At 37.4% G+C, this 19,942-nt stretch overlaps 1 protein-coding gene across 32 annotated transcripts in view; it reads right to left on the bottom strand.

Annotated features, from left to right (window-relative positions):
• NRXN1 (neurexin 1) overlaps positions 1-19,942 on the bottom strand; it is a 1,204,011-nt gene that overhangs the window by 362,287 nt on the left and 821,782 nt on the right. The gene's annotated exons all lie outside the window — the stretch shown is intronic.

The raw sequence follows: 19,942 nt of genomic DNA, 5'->3' as shown, positions 1-19,942 counted from the left end.
AGTGACCACTCCAAAACGACTGTTTTTTGAATGGTGCAGTGTAACCAAGGAATATTTAAGGGGTGGTTATTTCCATAAAATTCTATTCTCTTTCTTCAGTCTTACTTTACGTGGTGCTTTCTCTCTAAACCATCAAGGTGTTAAAATATATTAGGACATGTTGAAACCCAATGAGAACAAGTGATACATTTTAACAAGTTTTTTTAGGTCATGGTCTTGCAAGCACCACTCAAACTATATTTTGCTGTCACATGGAGAAATTTCAACATATTTATAGGTCAGTAGAGAAAGCTATTCACAGGTGTTGCATTTATTTTAAATTAATTTATTAGAATTATTTAAATGACACTTTGGCATTCCAAAAAAATAAAAATAAAAACTTGGATGTTCTGGTGAAAGATGGTAGAATGATCATACTTTCCCCCCTTTTTAAATTCCCAACCAATTGTTTTTTTTTAAAGAAAAGAAGAATGGGGCAGGGGAGATCTCAATAAAAGTAGGAAGCAACCAACCTATGAAGATGTGCTTCCATTTGCCCTGAAAATTAGACCTAGTTAAAGGACAAAGCTACTAGGCTCGAGGGAGCTCCGTGGGTAATGGGCAGTGCAGTCTGAGCTCCTCAGAGGTAAGTCACATAACCCCAGGCACCAAAGTTCTCAGAGGAGGAAAGCTGGGTGTCAGGACAAACTGCAGAGGAGTCACTGAACTGGGGAGGCCTGTCTGAATCAGGAAACACACAGGTTGATCCTTTCACATAAAACGGATTACAAGTTCAACAATGTGAGGGTGAAAAGTAGATAATAAAATCTCTCACTTTGGTCAGCTGACGTGAAGTAAATCATATCACTGCAGGTAAGCCTGTGACATCAGCAGTTCACTGTGAACCTGCTGAACAACTACTCCTGGGAGGAGAGACAGCCACAGGGACAGGTGTGCTGATAAAGACAGGTAATGAGACAAGAGATGAGAAGGAAGCTGACTGCCTCCTCAGTCCTGCCTCCCTGAGATTCCCCCAAAACTTGGCCCTAGAAACAACATTACCCCGTGAAAAATTAGAGATAGAAAAAGACAGTAACTCATTATGACAAAAGAAAGGCAAATGAAGAATAAACACCAGGAAAAAAAAAATCCTGCACAATTTAGTTAAAAACTATGGACACTCAATCTCCATGAAATCAAAAGAAAATATGGATTCTCTGAAACAAGAGCTAAAAGAAAAGATGAAATAAATAAAAATAGGCTAGAAGAGAGCAGGGAAGAAAAAGAAGAGCAAATAAAACTATGACAGAAACCAAATCTTCTTTAGCAATTAACTCTTCATTTAGAATGGGGAATCAATGGAACCTAAAGGTGATATTCCTCTAATAAAAGGAATGGCCATGGTTTCTGCAAAAGATACTAGACAAATAAGCACTGATTCTTTAAACACCAAGAATATCATCACTTCACTTGTTCTCTGCCTTTAGAGGTCTTAAATAATTGAAAGTGAAGCTACTGGGCAACATGGTGATCTTTTACGATGAACTACCAAATTTAGATGTCAGAGTGATGGCTGGAGAAAAATCCAGCTCTGTGGGAGTGAACTAAGTCAAAATTTAAAAGCAGGCTTTGATGTAACAGACTTTCTCTTCATATGTTAACTCAGCATAGAAGTGTGACATGTGTTACAGAATCGATGACAAATTGCTAAGAAGTCTTTGTATGTTTTGCATGACAAGGTACTGACCATGGTTTCTACAAAATAGGTTGAGAGAAAAAAGAAAATAAGATTCTTTAAATACCAAGAAGATCATCACTCCATTTGTTCTGTTCCTTTAGAAGTCTTAAATAATTGGAAGTGAAGCTACTGGACAACAATGTTATCTTTTACGATGAACTAACAAATTTAGATGTCAGAGTGACAGGTGAAGAAAATTGCCTGAATGGAAAATAAATGAACAGCCACAAAGTAAACTAAGTCTACTTGCCTAAGCCTTGTGTTATTAACTAGAAGGATGATTACTGCAGCAAGAAGCAATAGCTTATAAAAATTCTATGGAAATCAATAAAGATTTGCAGACTGTAACTTCAACAAAGATTTGATTTGTCAAATAGTCGCCTAACTTGCTTTATTTAGCACATGCACTGGATTTCTAAAAATACCAAAGACAAATATTCATATTGACCATCCAAATGCAGTATTTTTAAAAATTGTTATCAATATCCAAAGTTTCAGACTGAAGATATTAATGTGTATGGCTGGTGGTCCCTAAGAATAGGATTCAGAACATTAATGTCTCTGCCTTGACCTTTATGCAAAGGGCTGGGTTCCTCACCTGAACGTTCTCTTTCCTTTATATGTTAACACTTTATTATGCCAATTAATTATTTATTCACTGAGTCCCGTCTAATTGATTTATATGTCTAATTATTACCCCATCCTGGTGAAATTCACTCCTTAAGTTTAAGTAAACTATGGAGACCTTGTTTGTTCTTAAAAAAAAAACTGCTTTAAACTTAAAAGAAAACTGGATAATCTTAACCTCCTGGATTTGGGATAGCTAGTTATCAAAGGAATGTATTAAATATTACAAATGAATTTGCTGTGCAACTAGTTGTGTCAAAGGCCATGTTTGTTTAATGTGCCCCACACACTGCAAAATGAACCACTCAAATCCCTTTATTTCGTGATGACACTGATAATCCTATTAGAGCTCAGTACTACCTTGCAAAAAAACAAAAAGCTGTAATTTTACTGGCCAGCTTTGGAAGCCTAAATGGCAAAATGGAAATATTTAAAGTAAAACGACCCATGAACTCAAGCAGTGCTTGCTCAACAAAGAAAGGGGAAGACACTCAAAAACAGCACAAAGAAAAAAATTCCCCGATGCCTCTACTGACTTTAAGGAGAGGGTATATGTCAGCAGCTCAATTTTTATAGCCCGGTAGGCAATCCTTCACCTTATGAAAAACACAGAGCTGCTTTTTTAAGTACATAAATAAGTAAATAAATCAGCCTAACACTTGTATTCGGAATATACATGTAACCAAGGAGTCATGTGAAAACGAAGACTGCTAATAGGAGTTCTGACTTTCCCCCAACTGGAAAAAGATCTGGAGTGGAAGACTCTGTTTTGCTGCTTTCTGGCTTTCTGAAGAGCATAGGAAGCTCATATTGTTTGGCCAACAAGTGCCCAAAAAGGCTCTGAGGTTCTTTTTCTTTTTTTTCTTTTTTAAGTGAGGAGCTTATAAAAATGCAGTGTCCAGGCCGTATTTGTTTTACACACTAAGCTCAAAAGAGAAGCTAACAAATATACTTTACCTTGGAAGGATATCCTCATGATGGACCAGAGCTGGGCTGCATTGTAGCACACCCACCAAAACACAAAGTGCCTTTGTCCCAGTGTTGTGTTTCCTGCTTACACAACTCCAAAATACAGGTTTCTGGGTGGAGGTTCCAGGCGACGCTACCATCTTTGTTTTTCTTTACATTTTTGATGCAACCCTCAATTTGATCCATATCTTTCTGTACAACCTACCATTATTAGAAATATTTATTTAACACACTGTTAGGGAAAATGAAAATGAAACCATCATGAGCTGGGTGGCAGTTAAAATATTCGCATTTTTGGAGGCGGCTTCTAAACGACAGAAATTTATTTCTCAGGCACTGGTTATTCTGTGGAATCTGTCACATGGCTCAAAATATCAAATAGTATTAGAATCCTACACAGCAACCATGGATAGTGCCTCCTATAACAAAACTGTCTTAACGGACCATTTATCATCGGAGAGAAACAACTTAAATTGGTACCAAAGGATCAGAGGGGGTCGCTACATTTTGTGCATAAAAGCTCTCTATAGGGCTTTGTATTTACATTTAATAGAGAGCAGCCTACTAAAGTATGATGGCATTTATTTACCATGTCAGAAAAAATTCTACAAAAGCGTCAAAACTGAGAGATGACAATGCAACCCTACAGAGCAAAAGGCCACTTTGTGTTCGACAGTACAGCATAGAGTGGCATTCAGTGCGCGTACGGGGGACTATGACCAGACTGAGATAAGCAGTATCACCAAGACTTCCTGGAATAATTCTAGTAAGAACTTATTTAAAAACAAAAGAACTTAATGATAGCTCATCAGGCTGACTGATCATTAAAATAATCTAGAAGTAGTATTTTAGTTACAAAGTATATTCTTGAAATAATAATTCTTAAAATTAAGAATGTCACGCTTATCCAATTATGCCACAAGCCAGTCATTCACCCTTCTTACCAAGTTCAAGTTTCTCTGCCCTGATTTTTCGCTTCAAGATTTAAAAGAATATGTGTTCAAAGAAATGGCCTGACATCTGTCATGTCATTTGTCAGTGGCTATCAGCTAACATGTTCCTATTCCCTGGGAACCGCTCTTCGAATCATTGGCCTGTCCAAAATAGAAATAATGGTGATGGTATAACTGCTTGTACCTTATCCACCAAATGACCCATCTGCCATCAAATGACACAGCCATCTATAAAAATAGACAAAGATATTGGGCATCATCAGATTTATAATAATATGGATGTTAACATTTTATGTTTAATGAGGAAATGGATCCAAACTAAATAACAGTTTAAAAGCTAGGAAATATATCAATATGATGTGCATCTTAATAATGAGCACTCAGCATAACATGCCAGCAAAATTTTTTGACTGTGGTAGAGAAATATTCAAAACTAGAACTATTCAGAGAGATATGCAAGTATTCAAAATATTAGATACTCTTATTATTAATAATAAAAATGTACTCCTGGTTCCTTGCCCTAAGGAAGGAAGTGAAAGGTCACCTTCTACAAATCAAGAGCATTTGATCTCCTTTTCCACTCAATGTTAAACTCTTTTTGCTGTGTGCCCCAGGACCATAATGGCTATGAAGAATTATTGTTGGTTGGGTAAGTTATTAAAAGACCATGATTCATTAATTATAAGAATCACATATGAAACAATTCTGACGAAGCTTTTTAAGTGAATCAAACTGAAAATGTGTTCTGCTATTTTATAAAAGATAGTCACAATGCCTTAAATAGTAATTGTTCATAGAGTACTTTGAAAGATAAAATATTTGCTTTATAGTTAGTATTATTGACAATGTACCAAGTATCATCTTTAAATTAGTAAAGATAATAGAACATTAAGTGATTTGTAAATTACAAGAGAAAACAGAAAAGTTAAAGTGAGCATAGGCTGAAAACATTATCTCAAGAGATTAATTTTAAAATATCTTAAAATGGCAGTTACACTAAGCCACTCACTTTTAACTTTAAATGTTAATTTATCTTGGAAATTTAATTCAAGTTTCCTCCTGGTTAAAAAAAAAAAAAGCTTTCTACAGAAAAGCTAAGCTTACAAAGCAATATATTAGAAGCCAATTTTTCACATTACAAATGCATTATTACTTTACAAAATGATTCTTAATACAATTGCTTTAAATCAATAAGTTTTCAAGTTGTAAACCTCCTGAGATCTTCTGAGGCTGCCACTTATCAAAAGCATATTAATCACATGGCCATGTGGCTTGAATCATGATGAACCTTCGCCTTTGGGAGTCCAACAGGCTAGAGTTGAAAGCACAGCTCTGCTCTGCCTGGCCATGTAATCTCAAGCTGTATTTAACATGGTGGAACCTCAGTCTCCTTGTCTATAAAATGGGAATAATATCTATCTTCCCTGAAGAAAACTATGAGGATAAGCTATGACTATTATGGTATGTGGTTAATAAGTGGTGACTGCATTGTTAATAATAAACCACAGACAATACCATAATTCAAACTCTTCGAGGCACATTAATTAGTAGTTTGGGATCCCTAACTCGCTATTCTCCTAAATCAAAAGAGGACATAAGATGCTCTCCAGAGCCTTTCCTCAGAAAAGACTATTGATCAGGAAGAGGTTTTTCTGTGTGTTTGGTTGTTGTTTTGCTTTTTGTTTGTTTATTTTTGTTTTTAAGTACTGGAGAGTTAGAATACATTTGAACAATAAGGCTGAGTTAAAAATATATATTTGAGGGCCATGTTAAAGAGGGGCCAAGTAAATTGCATCTTTATTATTTTAATTAAAAATCTAAATTGTAGGGGCGCTTGGATGGCTCTGTCAGTTGAGTGCAGGACTCTTGGTTTCACCTCAGGTCATGATCTCCGGGGTCCTGAAGTTGAGTTCCCCCTTCAAGTTCTAAGCTGGGGGGAAGGCGGGGACTGGAAGTCTGCTTGACTTTTTCTCTCCCTCCCTTTGCCCCTCCCCCAACTTGTGTGCTCACATGCATTCTCTCTATATATATAAAATAAATAAATCATTTTTTAAAACTCCAAATTGATAAAACAACATCAAAACCTTGTTTCTGTTTCTTGTGCCAGGAACATGTATCTGCTACAGAGACCCTTGGTGAGTGAAAATGACAGTCTGTTTAACTTTAAACTCTATATTTTTATAATTAAAGCAAAGTTATTTTTTTTAAATGGGGCTATGGAGGATTAAATGAAAGAAAACAAAGGAAAGTATCTAATGATTGATAAGTATCATATAAATATTGGATACTGTTAATATTAATGATAAAAATAAAAATGTGCTTCTGGTCCCTGCCTTAAGGAAGGAAGTGAAGAGGTCCTCTTCTATAGACCAAGATCTTAAAGGTAAACGGTTTCCAATTAACCTAGGAATTTATATATGTAAGAACCAAAAAAATGAGATCTACTCATCCCGATGAGCACTGAGTCATATATACAACTGTTGAATCACTATCTTGTACACATGAAATTAAATAACATTGTAAATTAATTGTACTGGAATTTAAAAATAATTTTTAAAAAATTAAAAAAAAATAAAGCAACCCCCCAAAGAAAACATAAAGAACAAAAATTTGTTCTTAAAAACATTTGTTTTAATTAAATTAAAAATAATAAAAGTGATCCGATTGTCTCTAATTCATTATGTGGTACACTCCTTTAGAACCTGGACTTGCACCATGGTCTACAACTTTTCAGTGTTCAAATCATAAAGCAAAAGTAGTTTCTGTCAGCAGAATAAAACCCAAGTTCTTTCTCAAACATCATTAAAATAAACATATCAATTAAGCAAGAGTTTTAAATTCTGTTTGGCCTAAAGAAAAATATGCATCAATATTGAGAAATCGATTCCCCTTTTATCATAAAAGTATTTACCTAGGGGCGCCTGGGTGGCTCAGTGGTTGAAGCCTCTGCCTTCGGCTCGGGTCACGATCCCAGGGTCCTGGGATCGGGCTCTCTGCTCAGCAGGGAGCCTGCCTCCTCCTCCTCTCTCTCTCTGCCTGCCTCTCTGCCTACTTGTGATCTGTCTGTCAAATAAATAAAAATCTTTAAAAAAAAAAGTATTTACCTAAAGCAAAGTTCTATTTCATACCTGAGGTATGAAGCATTGATACATTTAATCAAAATGTTTTTGAGGTATTATTTTTTTAGTTTTATGGTCTTCCCCGTCTGTGTTTTATACCCACATTTTTGGAACATTAAGTAAGAAGCAGTAGCAAAAGATGTTACTGGGAAGACAGGAAAAGCCTATGCCATAAAGAGCTATTATGCCACACAAAGAATTCTGAAATTTAGGACTTAGGTGATGGGAATCCACTAAATAGTTTTAAGCCAAGGAGAGAAATAGCTATATTTAATTTTAGGCAGGTCACTCAGGTGGCAATGTACGGTAGTTTTTAAGTCATTCATCACATATAATTCAAAGTTTGGACTAAATGATGTAATTTGGGCTGTATTGTTTACTTTCTATTTTTATATTGTTATCTCCTTTCATAAGGTGAAGCCAGATGAGTTCTTTGAAAATATGAATTAATTCCAAGAAAAATCCAAGTTTAACACTTCTTCCACTGTTTGCTGACTAATTGGAGCGATAAAATTAATTCTGAGTAGGTGAGACCAACAGAGAGACACATGTTTTAGGTGTCATTAATTTATCTATTAACAACATTATCAACCCTAATCTCAGTTTGAAGACAAAGAGTAACCAAATCAACAACTTCTTTGGCTTAATTTAAGCAAGAAAGACCTCTTTCACCACAGATTCTTGTTTAAACTCTGAGTCATGGATAATTTATCTCTAATGGAGTAATATAAAACTGACCTATCGCCTTTTTTTTTTTTTTTTTCTGAGAACTATAAGCCATGTGAAGCAAGAGGCTAACAGTGTGGGCCTTCCTCACTGTTGCCCCAACAGCCTCCTGGGCTGCCTAGCACACAGGAAAGGTGCAATGAATAAAAACCAGAAAGAATTGTCAAATGAGATAATGAATGTGAAATCCATCCACACACTGTGAAGTAGGATACAAGGGTTAGTTATTGCTGTTGTTTTTGTTTTGTCTATTCTATAAACAGTCTCTAATTTCTCTTAAATACCCAATTTTTAGGATACTCTAAAAAGAAAATGTTTTTTCATCAACAAAAGCAACTATCCCTCAAGATCCATTTAAGTATTTTGATGGAAATGCTTAAGGAATGAACAAGCGTCTCCAAACTTTAGCCTGTTGGTAATCTCAAACACCTTTCTTGTTAAAAATACAAAATGCACTTGCCAAAATCAATCAATAGTTTCCTTTTCTAGTACAGAATTTAAGACTTTAATTTGTATAAGGAAGCTGAATTTAACATTGGATGTCCTTTATGAAGCCTGAAGAATGCACCATCTTTACTTAATAATTTGCCACTTACTCCTTAAATGGAAGAATACCTGGTGTCCTATATATGTGTGATTATTTTTCTCTCAAGTTTCTCCCCTTTCTACTACACATAACTGCTATAAATTTGAGTCTAGAACCAGAGCTTATGATTTAATGTATGCTCTCCTTTGTAATACCTACAGTTTCTGTCCAAATACCTCAACAGACATCACCAGTGGCCCCTATAAACCAGGGCCTGTCTTCTTACTTAGTCTCATCAGAAACTCAGGCTTATTGTCTCTAAGGTTGGATTTTGGACTAGTCTAGGCAAATGCCTTAAGCTCTCCCTCCTTCCATCTCTCTTGTTCTACTCTTTTTTTTGCCTCTCTCTCTTTCTCTCTCCCTCCTTGTTCTACTTCTGATCAGAGTAAGTTTTTTAAGACAAATGCTCTCCACTCTTTCCTCCCCACACCAAAAAAAAAAAAAAAAAAAACAAAAAACAAAAAACAAACCATAAGGGATGCACAACAAGTGGTATTATGAGTTGCTCTGATGCTGAGGTTTCACTGCATATGCAAAACTGAGAGAGTGTTTTCCCTTGGAAATCACAGTGATCATTTGATATAAGACTGATGCAGCAACCTTTGAGAATTCATAGCTATTGATAAAGGATAATAGTAACATTTCAGTTTCTTAAAAGAGTTCTTTCTTCCAATGCCTCAAGGCCTATGCCTATGCTGTACCATTAGCTTGGACTTTCTTACCCAAGTTTTCTTCCCTCTTTGCCTAATGAGCTTCTACTCACCCAGCATATCACAGTTTAAAGGACACTTCTCTATGGAAGCCTTTGCTGCACCACCCCCCCCCAATGAGATTAGAGTCTCCTATCACGTAAATTTATATCATCCTAAGTTCTTCTTGGACACCTATGATGGTTTTTAAACTGCTATGTATTTTGAATTTTTTTTTTTTTTTTATAATGACTGTCTCCCACAATGGGTAAACACCCATAAGAGCCAAGACTATCGTTTGTTCTCCATCATATCCCCAGCACCTAGGACAGAGCCCACCACAGAGTACACTATAGTCAGTCATTGCTTTCTCTCCACTCAGTTCTTACCCACAAACAGAATTCTAGCTCCTGCGGCACCTAACACACCTCCTTCCACTCAACATAGGAAAACCTGCAGGATGAGGCAAGAGATTGTTGATTAATATAATATTTGGTACTTTAAAACCAAGTGAAAGATATTTTTATTTTTAAAAACATAGAAGGTAATTTAAAAGTTTCAATATGCAAAAAAAATCTTCAGAAATAATTTCATGAATTTCACTTTATGAAATATTTCTATCAATTTGGTGTTCATTTTACTCACATCCACTCGCTAGGGCACTATATATTTTTAAGTCTTTCACTTACAGGAAGACCATATAAAAAGAATTCCAAAAATAATCACATATCTCACCTTTCAGTAAACAAAAGCAACTGAAGATCTTGAAAAAACAGCAATGCATGATAAAATGAAAAACTCTGAACTTGCAACTGTTATGAAAAGTAATATGGAAAATTTTAACCAAAAGCTACCTAAGTAATGATCTATCCCCAGTTAAAAAAAAAAAAAAAAAAGGAAAATAACTAACCAGTGATCTAGTAATGGAAGGAATCAACCAATACCCTAATGTTTAAATGTGCCATAAATACTATCCAAAGGGGTAGAAGATGAACTGGTAAACCACAAGAACCAGCCATATAACCAAACTGAAGAACACAAAGCCAAAAAAACTAGAAAAATATTCTTACATCCTATTGTTATCTCTGTGAATACATTACAAAATCCTGAGGAAAAGTGATTGCTGTATAATTGAAAAGATACTTCAAAGAGTTCCTATAAATATATATGAATTCATATTATCTTAGAAGAAGTATTAAGATAAAATTAGGTCTGAAATTCAGTGTTCTCTTGATAATTGGGAAATTATTTTTAGCCCCTAAGAAATAGCGTGGCATTTTGTCATAATCTCACTGCTGTTGCTGCTTCTGCTTCTACCTCTTCTTAACATCATCATCATCATCATTGTACATTAATTTACATTGATTTTGGCATTTAAGTGCAAAGGATTGAGGAAAAGAACTCCCTATGTTTTAATGAAGTTACTTATCAATTTACAATGTTCTAAAAATCATGATCACCAATATGTATAGGCTTATCAACTACTTTGCCTTATCATTTCATTGAGCTAGAGCCTCACTACTTTTTAAAGAACAATTATACAAAACCAAATAAAAATAATGCAGGTTACTGGATTATTTGGTAACCACATATTTTGTGCACTTGTGTCCCACATTTAATATCATTCCTATACTTTCCTGAATTGAAAATTAATCAGATAATGTCTTTAATTTCTACATTCTTCCCCCAACATGGTAGTGAATGTATATTTAATCTTTCACTATGGTTTTTAATGTCTTCAGTATCAGTAAAGTATGGAAGATATTATGGGGGAAGGGAACTAACAACAGGTAAAGATTTGTTATTGCTGTCTTCCAGAAGGGTGTTTACATAATTTTTATTTTAGATGTTAACCAGTATTTGAAGGAATGTTTTCTTCTTGACACTACTCAGAGCTCACATCGTCTGAATATTATTAAGCCTTATTTGCCTAAGATAGGAGCTGCAACAGAGGGAAGATGACTATAGCATGTCTCAAGATAAGTTTGCTTTCTACTCTCTGACTGTAGGGTGCAGTCTTCTTTGGGGCACAGATGGATTATAATGAAATGGTCTGGTCTCTGTTTCCAAATGTTACCATTCTCATAGTCTACCACATGGTAGATAAAACTACATTTTAAACAAATGAAAACAAGAGCTAGCTGCTGATTAGAAGATTCATTTTCCCATAAGTTACAGCTTGTTTTATTCATTTAAGAAGCAGTATTAAAGTATTATTTCATATGTATTACATATTATATATGTATTCATATGTATTACATCTTTTCCTTTGATGATCCACAAGTATTTCTAGACTATTATTTCCTGATACATTGATCTGTAAAGGATGTTATAAAAGAATGGGCATTAAGGTGTTCTCCTCTTGGAGTAAGGACCCTGAACTGGTAGAAAGCGGGATGCAGACACAACAAAGAGGGAGGTGGTGCCTGAAATAAAAGTATGTATATAAAGGTACATAACTTAAATATGTGTTTGAAGATTTACTTAATGTCCAATCCAAACAAAAACTTAAAGAAATCTTTGTCTTGGATGTTTAAACAGTATGTAATTATGTTGCATCATATCAATAAACTTTTCATCAAATGCTTCCTGAATACTTACTTGTTAGGAGGTGAATTTAATAATGGGACTAAAGCAGTGGCTGTCAAGTGGGGAGCAATTTTGCTCCCAGGGAACATGTGACAATGTCCGAAAACAGTTTTGGTTTTCATAGCTGGGAGAGAAGTGCTACCGGCATCTAGAGGACAAAGGATAGGGGCGCCGTTGAACATCATAAAATGCATAAATCAGAATTGCCTAGCCCCAAATACCAATACTGATGAGGTAAGAAATTCCACAATAAAGACATAAGGATGGGGGCGCCTGGGTGGCTCAGTGGGTTAAAGCCTCTGCCTTCGGCTCAGGTCATGATCCCAGGGTCCTGGGATTGAGCCCCGCATTGGCTCTCTGCTCACCAGGGAGCCTGCTTCCCCCTCTCTCTGCCTGCCTCTCTGCCTACTTGTGACTTCCTTCTCTGTCAAATAAATAAATAAAATCTTAAAAAAAAAAGACATAAGGATGATTCAGAGTGGCATCAAACTGGAGAAAAAATATCTTTTAGGGAGGTGACCGTACCAATCCCAGTGAGAAGAAACAGATTCCTAAACTGAAACGGTCGAGGTTAGAATGAAGATAGTCCAGTGGAGAAATTTTAAGCCAAGACCACAGACAAGAGTCAGTGATGGAGTAGTTTTGAGAGAAGTAAGAAAGGTGAGAAATCTAGGACAATGCCTTGATTTCTGACTTTGGTGACCTAGGGGTGACTGTCAATACTGTGAGGAAGGGGATGTAGGAGGTGACATGGAACTAAACAGAAAGTTAATTTGATTTTGGAGATGTTGAGCCGAAAGAGATTGAGTACATTTAAACAGAGCCAATTGCTAAGAAGGTATGAAGGAATAATTGTGGAACAACTCAGCAGAGCTCTAAAGCTGAGGTTAAAAAGCCAGGGACTGATCACCAAACAAGCTGAAGTTTTGCACATTATTATTTATTAAAGAGGTAACTGGGGGAAAAAAGAAAAATAAAAAGAGAGATAATTGTCAGATGTCTTTCTCACAATGCAAGCAAGATGTCTAAAGGTGGGTAGCTTCATTTCCCCTACGATGGTGAGTTCTCCCTTAGGACAAATATGCAATTTGTGGTAGTAATGCCTTGCTCTCCCTCCTCCAGTATTATCCTCCACAGAAATCTTCACTTACTCACTACTGTCCTTTTATATTAGTGTGTGATATAAATCAAGACTGAAAGAAGAGACATCTTGTTAGAAACCAGAAACTGTTTTGATATATTTGCCAAAACTCTGTATTATCTGGCTTCTTTCCTGCTTCATAAAAAGTTGTGTCATTTCACTATAATTCTAAATGCAATTTAATATTAGCTATGAATTTTCAGGGCAGGGTTAATTAATCAAAGTCTTAAACTGAAACACATATTACAAATATATGCATTATAAACACATTTATATAACTTATAAATAGCCATGTATATAAATTACTTATCTATAAAACATATAGCATCTCACTGATATTGATTTCAAATACAATCAAGACACTTGAATTGAGTGCATAGGAAGGAAATATGATATCTGTACTTTCCATAATCAGTTAACATTTGGCAAATTCATTAATTTTTTACAAGAAAAAAGGCAATATTCAGAATTCTAAACCACAAATGGTAATGTTTCCTGAGCCAACCCAGTTATTGTTAGTACTTATATGCTGAGAAACAATTAGAAATTAATTTTTTTTAAGATTTTATTTATTTATTTGACAGAGAGAGATCACAAGCAGGCAGAGAGGCAGGCAGAGAGAGAGGAGGAAGCAGGCTCCCTGCTGAGCAGAGAGCCCGATGCGGGGCTCGATCCCAGGACCCTGAGATCATGACCTGAGCCGAAGGCAGCGGCTTAACCCACTGAGCCACCCAGGCGCCCCTAGAAATTAATTTTTAAATGAAATTGGAAGATGGTTTTAGAAGATATAAAGGAAGATAATTAAGTATAATAGTGAGAAAACAGTTTTCAGATTTGTTCTGAAGAAATAGCACCAGATATTGTTCCTAAGGCACACATGCGTAGAAAAGCACAAACTCTCAAAGTTCACATTTAGAACCAAGAAAGGAAAAATCAACCAGAGAAACTGGTTGATGCAAGATAATTAATGACAAATAAGCAGCACTTCTTTCTTCCTCCCCCAAAACTTTGGATGACACTTAATTATTTCATGTACCCAGTACTTTATCCAAAATTGAAGACCTTTTTCACAAACTGCCAAATACAATTTATTCAATTGGGTCAGCTTTGCACAAGTTGCTCAGTAGGTAACAAGAGAGCAAGAAAAAAAAAGATTTTGAAGGGTCACACCTGTCTCCAAATACCCTCTTTAAAAAGTCTGCGTGGGGGGACGCCTGGGTGGCTCAGTCGGTTAAGCCTCTGCCTTCGGCTCAGGTCATGATCCCAGCGTCCTGGGATCGAGTCCCACATAGGGCTCCTTGCTCAGCAGGGAGCCTGCTTCTCCCTCTGCCTGTGCTCACTCCCTCTGTCAAATAAATAAATAAAATCTTTAAAAAAAAAAAAAAGTCTGGGTGGTTTTTTGATATAACTGATAGGCATAATATCAGGCCGGTGCTTGACTGTTATCACTAAGATTGCCCTATGTGAACCTTTCTTCTGATTGATAACAGAGAAAACAAGGTCTGCAGGAAGATAATGCCAGCTGCCTGGGTTGTCAAACCAGTGGGCAAGGGGATCTCAGGGAAGGAGGCAAAGACAGTGTCCACAGTGAAAATCTGTGTCCACAGAAATGCAACCGGTTTCCTAAGCTTTTAATAACTTCGCTTTGACATCAGAAGCAGAGAATTCTAAAACCTCGCTGGGTAGCATCAGTACCCTTGTAGGGAGTGTGTAATCCTAGGTGACTTCCTAAAAGAATAACACCCATTTGGACCCTCTGATAAGATTTTTCACATGAGTTTCATGACTTTATAGCCATTTCCAGCAAATGTGTCATGTTATGAAGTAAAATGAGAGCAAAATAATTAATCTACAATACTTCAGAGAGTGACAAAACAGTCTAAGTTAGCAGCAATTATCTGTACAGCAAATGTACACTACGTCTAATCCTCATATTCCTTGAAATGCACATTTCCACAATGCTTACTTAAACAACAGTAACAGCACGTGTATTTACCATATCTGGAAAGAGTGACAACAGAAACATTTTGTAGATTTCTCTTATAATGTTTTGTATTCTAAAACATAAACTTAGATAGCAAATATTACTTTATTCGTTCATATGTTCATTAAATAAGGATTCACCATATGCTGAGAACTGAGGACAAGTTGGATAACATGCACACTGTAAAGCAGAGAAGAAGGAAGGAGGCAGCCCTGTGGTCCTGATAACCTACTGCTTTGGAATGCTTTGGAGTTAAGAGTGCTAGTTTGGAGCAACAGAGAAATACATTTAGTTTTTAAAGAAATAAACAACACTAGCAAAACCAGATCTCCTCTGGACAAGGAGAGGGGCCAAGAAATGCACACTGTGGTTTAGAAGGCGCTTTGCCTTACGCAGTTGACAATCTGACTGACTAATGAGCACTTCCTTCAAATGAGGCTGGCGCAGGAACACTATCCAGGGCTGCGTTTTATCTCCAGGCCCATTTGCCTGCAGCTGAGGTACTATTACCAGTCGGATGTGGCTGTAATGCAGCCACGTGACACCAGAATATTTCTATTTCTAGAAAGATAGCAGAGAGAAGCCCTCCAGTGTAATCATGCCAGTGTACACTTACTGTAGGAGGGAAAGGGATTTTTCATTTTGCTCCAGGAGCTGAAACGACAAAGCTGAAGGGGAAAAAAATAATAATAAGGCTCTGAATTAAAGGGTAAAAAATCTGATGTTAGGAAACATTGGCTCATGTACTTTCCTACTCCCAGGAACTAAACAGTTTCAACAAATAATTCTGTTTTGTTTTGCTTTGTTTTCCCAGACGCATGAGTCCATTAAGGCATTTCTCTCCTTCAAGTCCCAAAATAAAATGTGAGGAACTACTTTAAAATAAGGAAGGGTTTTAGCTTAAATTGCTTGCTTGGGCACCCATTCTATGTGAGGCAACAAAGGGCATTTGGCCAGACTCGGAGAAATCATTAAACAGGCCATACTTTGCCAAGGAGAGAAAACAAGTTGGCTAGATATTCAACACGGCCTTTTAACCCATAAACCTACCTCTAGAGAGGCATTTATCCCTGGAAGTCAGGAACCCCCAGAAAGGGCATCCCCCTCTGAGTCACACAGGAATGTCCCTGGTACCAGCTCAAAGTGATTTAACCATACGGGAGGCCTGCCGGATTTTCAAGAGATGAGTATCCTGCTCTCTCAGACATATTGCTCTGGAATTTCCTCCATGAGAGCAAAGTCTGTAAATAAATCCCAGCTGACTTTTATTTGAAAAGAGCAAGTGTAGTTGGTGTGTCCAGGAACTTAAGTGACCGGAGAAATAAATTCTAGCACCCCGTTCCATCTAAACAAAGGCGCCTCCGAAAGACTCATATTTAGGGGGCCTATTGAATAAGCATTTTCACGGCAGCCTTAGAAGGTTCTAACACAAAGCATAGCTGCTCCATTGCCAGCTTATTAAACCTTAATGGGACTCTTGAAATGGTTTATACCAGAGCTGCAGGTAACTCCCCCCACAGCTCCTGGAAACTGCCCCAACTCTGCGGCCACCCTGCAGGTTACCAGCCTTCCATGTGGGAAATTTCCAAAGGCTAGTGTCCCCATTCAAGTCAAAGGTCAGCAAACTAAGGTTAGGATAAACCATCTCCTATTTTTGCATTGCTGGTGAACGGAGAAGGATTTTGACATTTTTAAATCATTCAAAGGAAAGAAAAAATATGTGAGATGTGAAAGCTATGTAATATTGACATTTCAGTGTCCATAAATAAATGTACATTAGAACACAGCCATGCCTGCTCATTTTAATATCATCTAAAGTGGCTTTTGCATCCAAGCATCCAAAAGCAGAATGGAGCAGTTGTGACAGAGACCTATGGCCCATAAGCCTAAAACATTTTCTATCTGGGCCCTTTAAAGAAAAAAAAATTGCTGCTCCCTAATTTAAAACATTACCAGTCACTTTCAATCTTTAACAATTTCTGAAATATATTAATAAAAGGCAGGTTCCATGTCAGTCTCTGCAGCCCTTGGTCAGAATTGATCACTGCCTCACAGTCAGGCCTGATGTCCCCACTTGAGAAAAGCAATCAAGAGTTCTGGGCGGGCTTACCAAGGATCAAGGCCACAAAAATTATGGCTTTAGAAAGTTCAAGACTGACTTATGTAATGTGTAGCTAAAAATAATATGATAATGTGGTTCAGTCAGTGAGGTGTCTGCCAATGGCTCAGGTCATGATCTTGGGGTCCTGGGATTGAGCCCTGTGTTGGGCTCCCTGCTCAGTGGGGAGTCTGCTTCTCCCTCTGCCCCTCCCCCTGCTCATGTGCACATGTGCCCTCTCTCAAATAAATAAATAAAACCTTTTTTTTTAAATAAAGATTTTATTTATTTGAGAGCGAGAGAGTGTGAGAGAGCATGAGAGGGGAGAAGGTCAGAGGGAGAAGCAGACCCCCCGCATAGAGCTGGGAGCCTGATGTGGGACTCGCTCCCCGAACTCTGGGATCATGACCCGAGCAGAAGGCAGTCGCTTAACCAACTGCACTACCCAGGCACCCATAAATAAATAAAATCTTTAAAAAAAAAAAGAGAAAGTAATATGACAGATTTTTTTCCCCCAGGAAACATACCAGAACTTACAGATCAAAATGAATATTGTTCTCTTCAAAGAGGACAAAGTGTCAAATTGGTCATGAGGAAGCCACCAGGGCACAAACGTATTTAGAGTGTGCCTCTGACACGGCCTGCAGAAACTCTCCTTTGATTGCTTCTTACATAGTCATGGTGATGCCAAATTTTGATCCATTAAACTTGGCTTTGATTCATATTTTTTATCTTAAGTCATTTAGAACCACAGGCAGTGAATAAAAGAGAAAAGCACATTGCCTGGACTAGAAGGGGACAGACACCTCAATAAATATTTGTAGAGGAAAGAGAGATGCTCAATACAAAGCAAGGCTACTGCCACTTACGGGAATAAAACCAGCTAAAGACAACGCAAAGAGCCACTGGCTGTCTCCTAAGTGTACATACCCTACATCTTTCCGTTTCTACACTCATTTGGGTCTCAAATATTTCTGGCTTTCTCTGCCCCTGAAAGACTTACTCCTTTCTCTACCCAATTCCTCTCATCCCCAAGCCTGCCTCACGGTCCCACATCGAAGTTGTCTCAGCTCCTGCTCGTGACTCCAGACTTTGGAGTCTTACCTCTTCTGCATCTCTCTGAGAGATTATATATATATTATGTGTAACATATATAATATATACACACCAGAGTCACTCCTCACCCGAAGTGCCTTTCATATTTGCAAACTTCTCTGAGAGAAGTGGCTATAGGGATTCCTTGTGTATGATATGCGGGTCCTGTCTAGGAGAGATTGCACAAATCCACCACACCACAGGCCAAGGTCACCCTCCCCAGGGAAGAAGCAATGGAGACAAGATCTATAAAGTGATATAGTAAAGGAACTCCATCTGCTCCAATTCTGTATATTGAGTCCAAAGAGAGTATCTCTTGAGGAGATGCAATACAGTGGCATAAGCAAAGGAAAAACAGAGGAAAGGTGACAGAGGAAATGAGAATCAGTAGAAACAAGAGAGGTCATTAGAAAGAGAAGTACACCCTCAGAAATCAGAGGGACAGGGAGATGAGCCACCTGAAAAGTGGCCCTGAGGTAGAAGGAGATGCTGCAATGACCAGTTCATTTAATTTACTATGATTTTTCAGGCATCATGATCATGTTCTAGTTCCTTACATTGCCAGGTTCAGTGGCTACTGGGAAGGTTTTCCTGTATATTTTTTTATATTCCCATTTCTCAAAGTAACCTGAGTGGGTCTCCTCTTTATAAAGAAAAAAAATCTGTGTCCATAAAAATGCAACTGGTTTCCTAAGCATTTAATAACTTGGCTCTGGCATCAGAAGCAGAGAATTCTAAAACCTCGCTGGGTAGCATCAGTACCCTTGTAGGGAGTGTGTATAATCCTAGGTGACTACCTAAAAGAATAACACCCATTTGGACCCTCTGATAAGATTTTTCACATGAGTTTCATGACTTTATAGCCATTTCCAGCAAATGTGTCATGTTATGAAGTAAAATGAGAGCAAAATAATTAATCTACAATACTTCAGAGAGTGACAAAACAGTCTAAGTTAGCAGCAATTATCTGTACAGTAAATGTACACTGTGTCTAATTCTCATATTCCTTGAAATGCACATTTCCACGATGCTTACTTAAATAACAGTAACAACACGTGTATTTACCGTATCTGGAAAGAGTGACAACAGAAACATTTTATAGATTTCTCTTATAATGTTTTGTATTCTGTTATAAAACATAAACTGAGTGGGGTGCCTGGGTGGCTCAGTGGGTTAAGCCTCTGCCTTCAGCTCAGGTCATGATCTCAGGGTTCTGGGATCGAGCCCCGCATCTGGCTCCTTGCTCAGCAGACAGCCTGCTTCCTCCTCTCTCTCTGCCTGACTCTCTGCCTACTTGTGATCTCTCTCTACCAAATAAATAAATAAAATCTTTAATAAAAAAACAAACTTAGCAGGTATTACTTTATTCATTCATATGTTCATTAAATAAGGATTCACCATATGCTGAGAACTGAGGACAACTTGGATAAGATACTGTCCTCATCCTGATGAAGTTCCCTGTGAAGGAGAAAGGTACCTGAATAGTATCCAGGAGGGGGTCTCAAGCAGCTGCCATGGAGCCACCAGATGAACCTCATGTGACCTGTCCCTCTGCTGTGGTCAAGAGTGACAGGAACACAGGGACGTTGCTTGTGCAAGAAGGGCCCAGCAGCCACCCAGGCCAAGTCGAAGCAGGCCATCTTAGCAGC

Source organism: Lutra lutra, chromosome 9, assembly GCF_902655055.1.
Source record: "Lutra lutra chromosome 9, mLutLut1.2, whole genome shotgun sequence".
NCBI lineage: Eukaryota > Metazoa > Chordata > Mammalia > Carnivora > Mustelidae > Lutra > Lutra lutra.
This window is presented reverse-complemented; position numbering and strand designations above follow the sequence as displayed.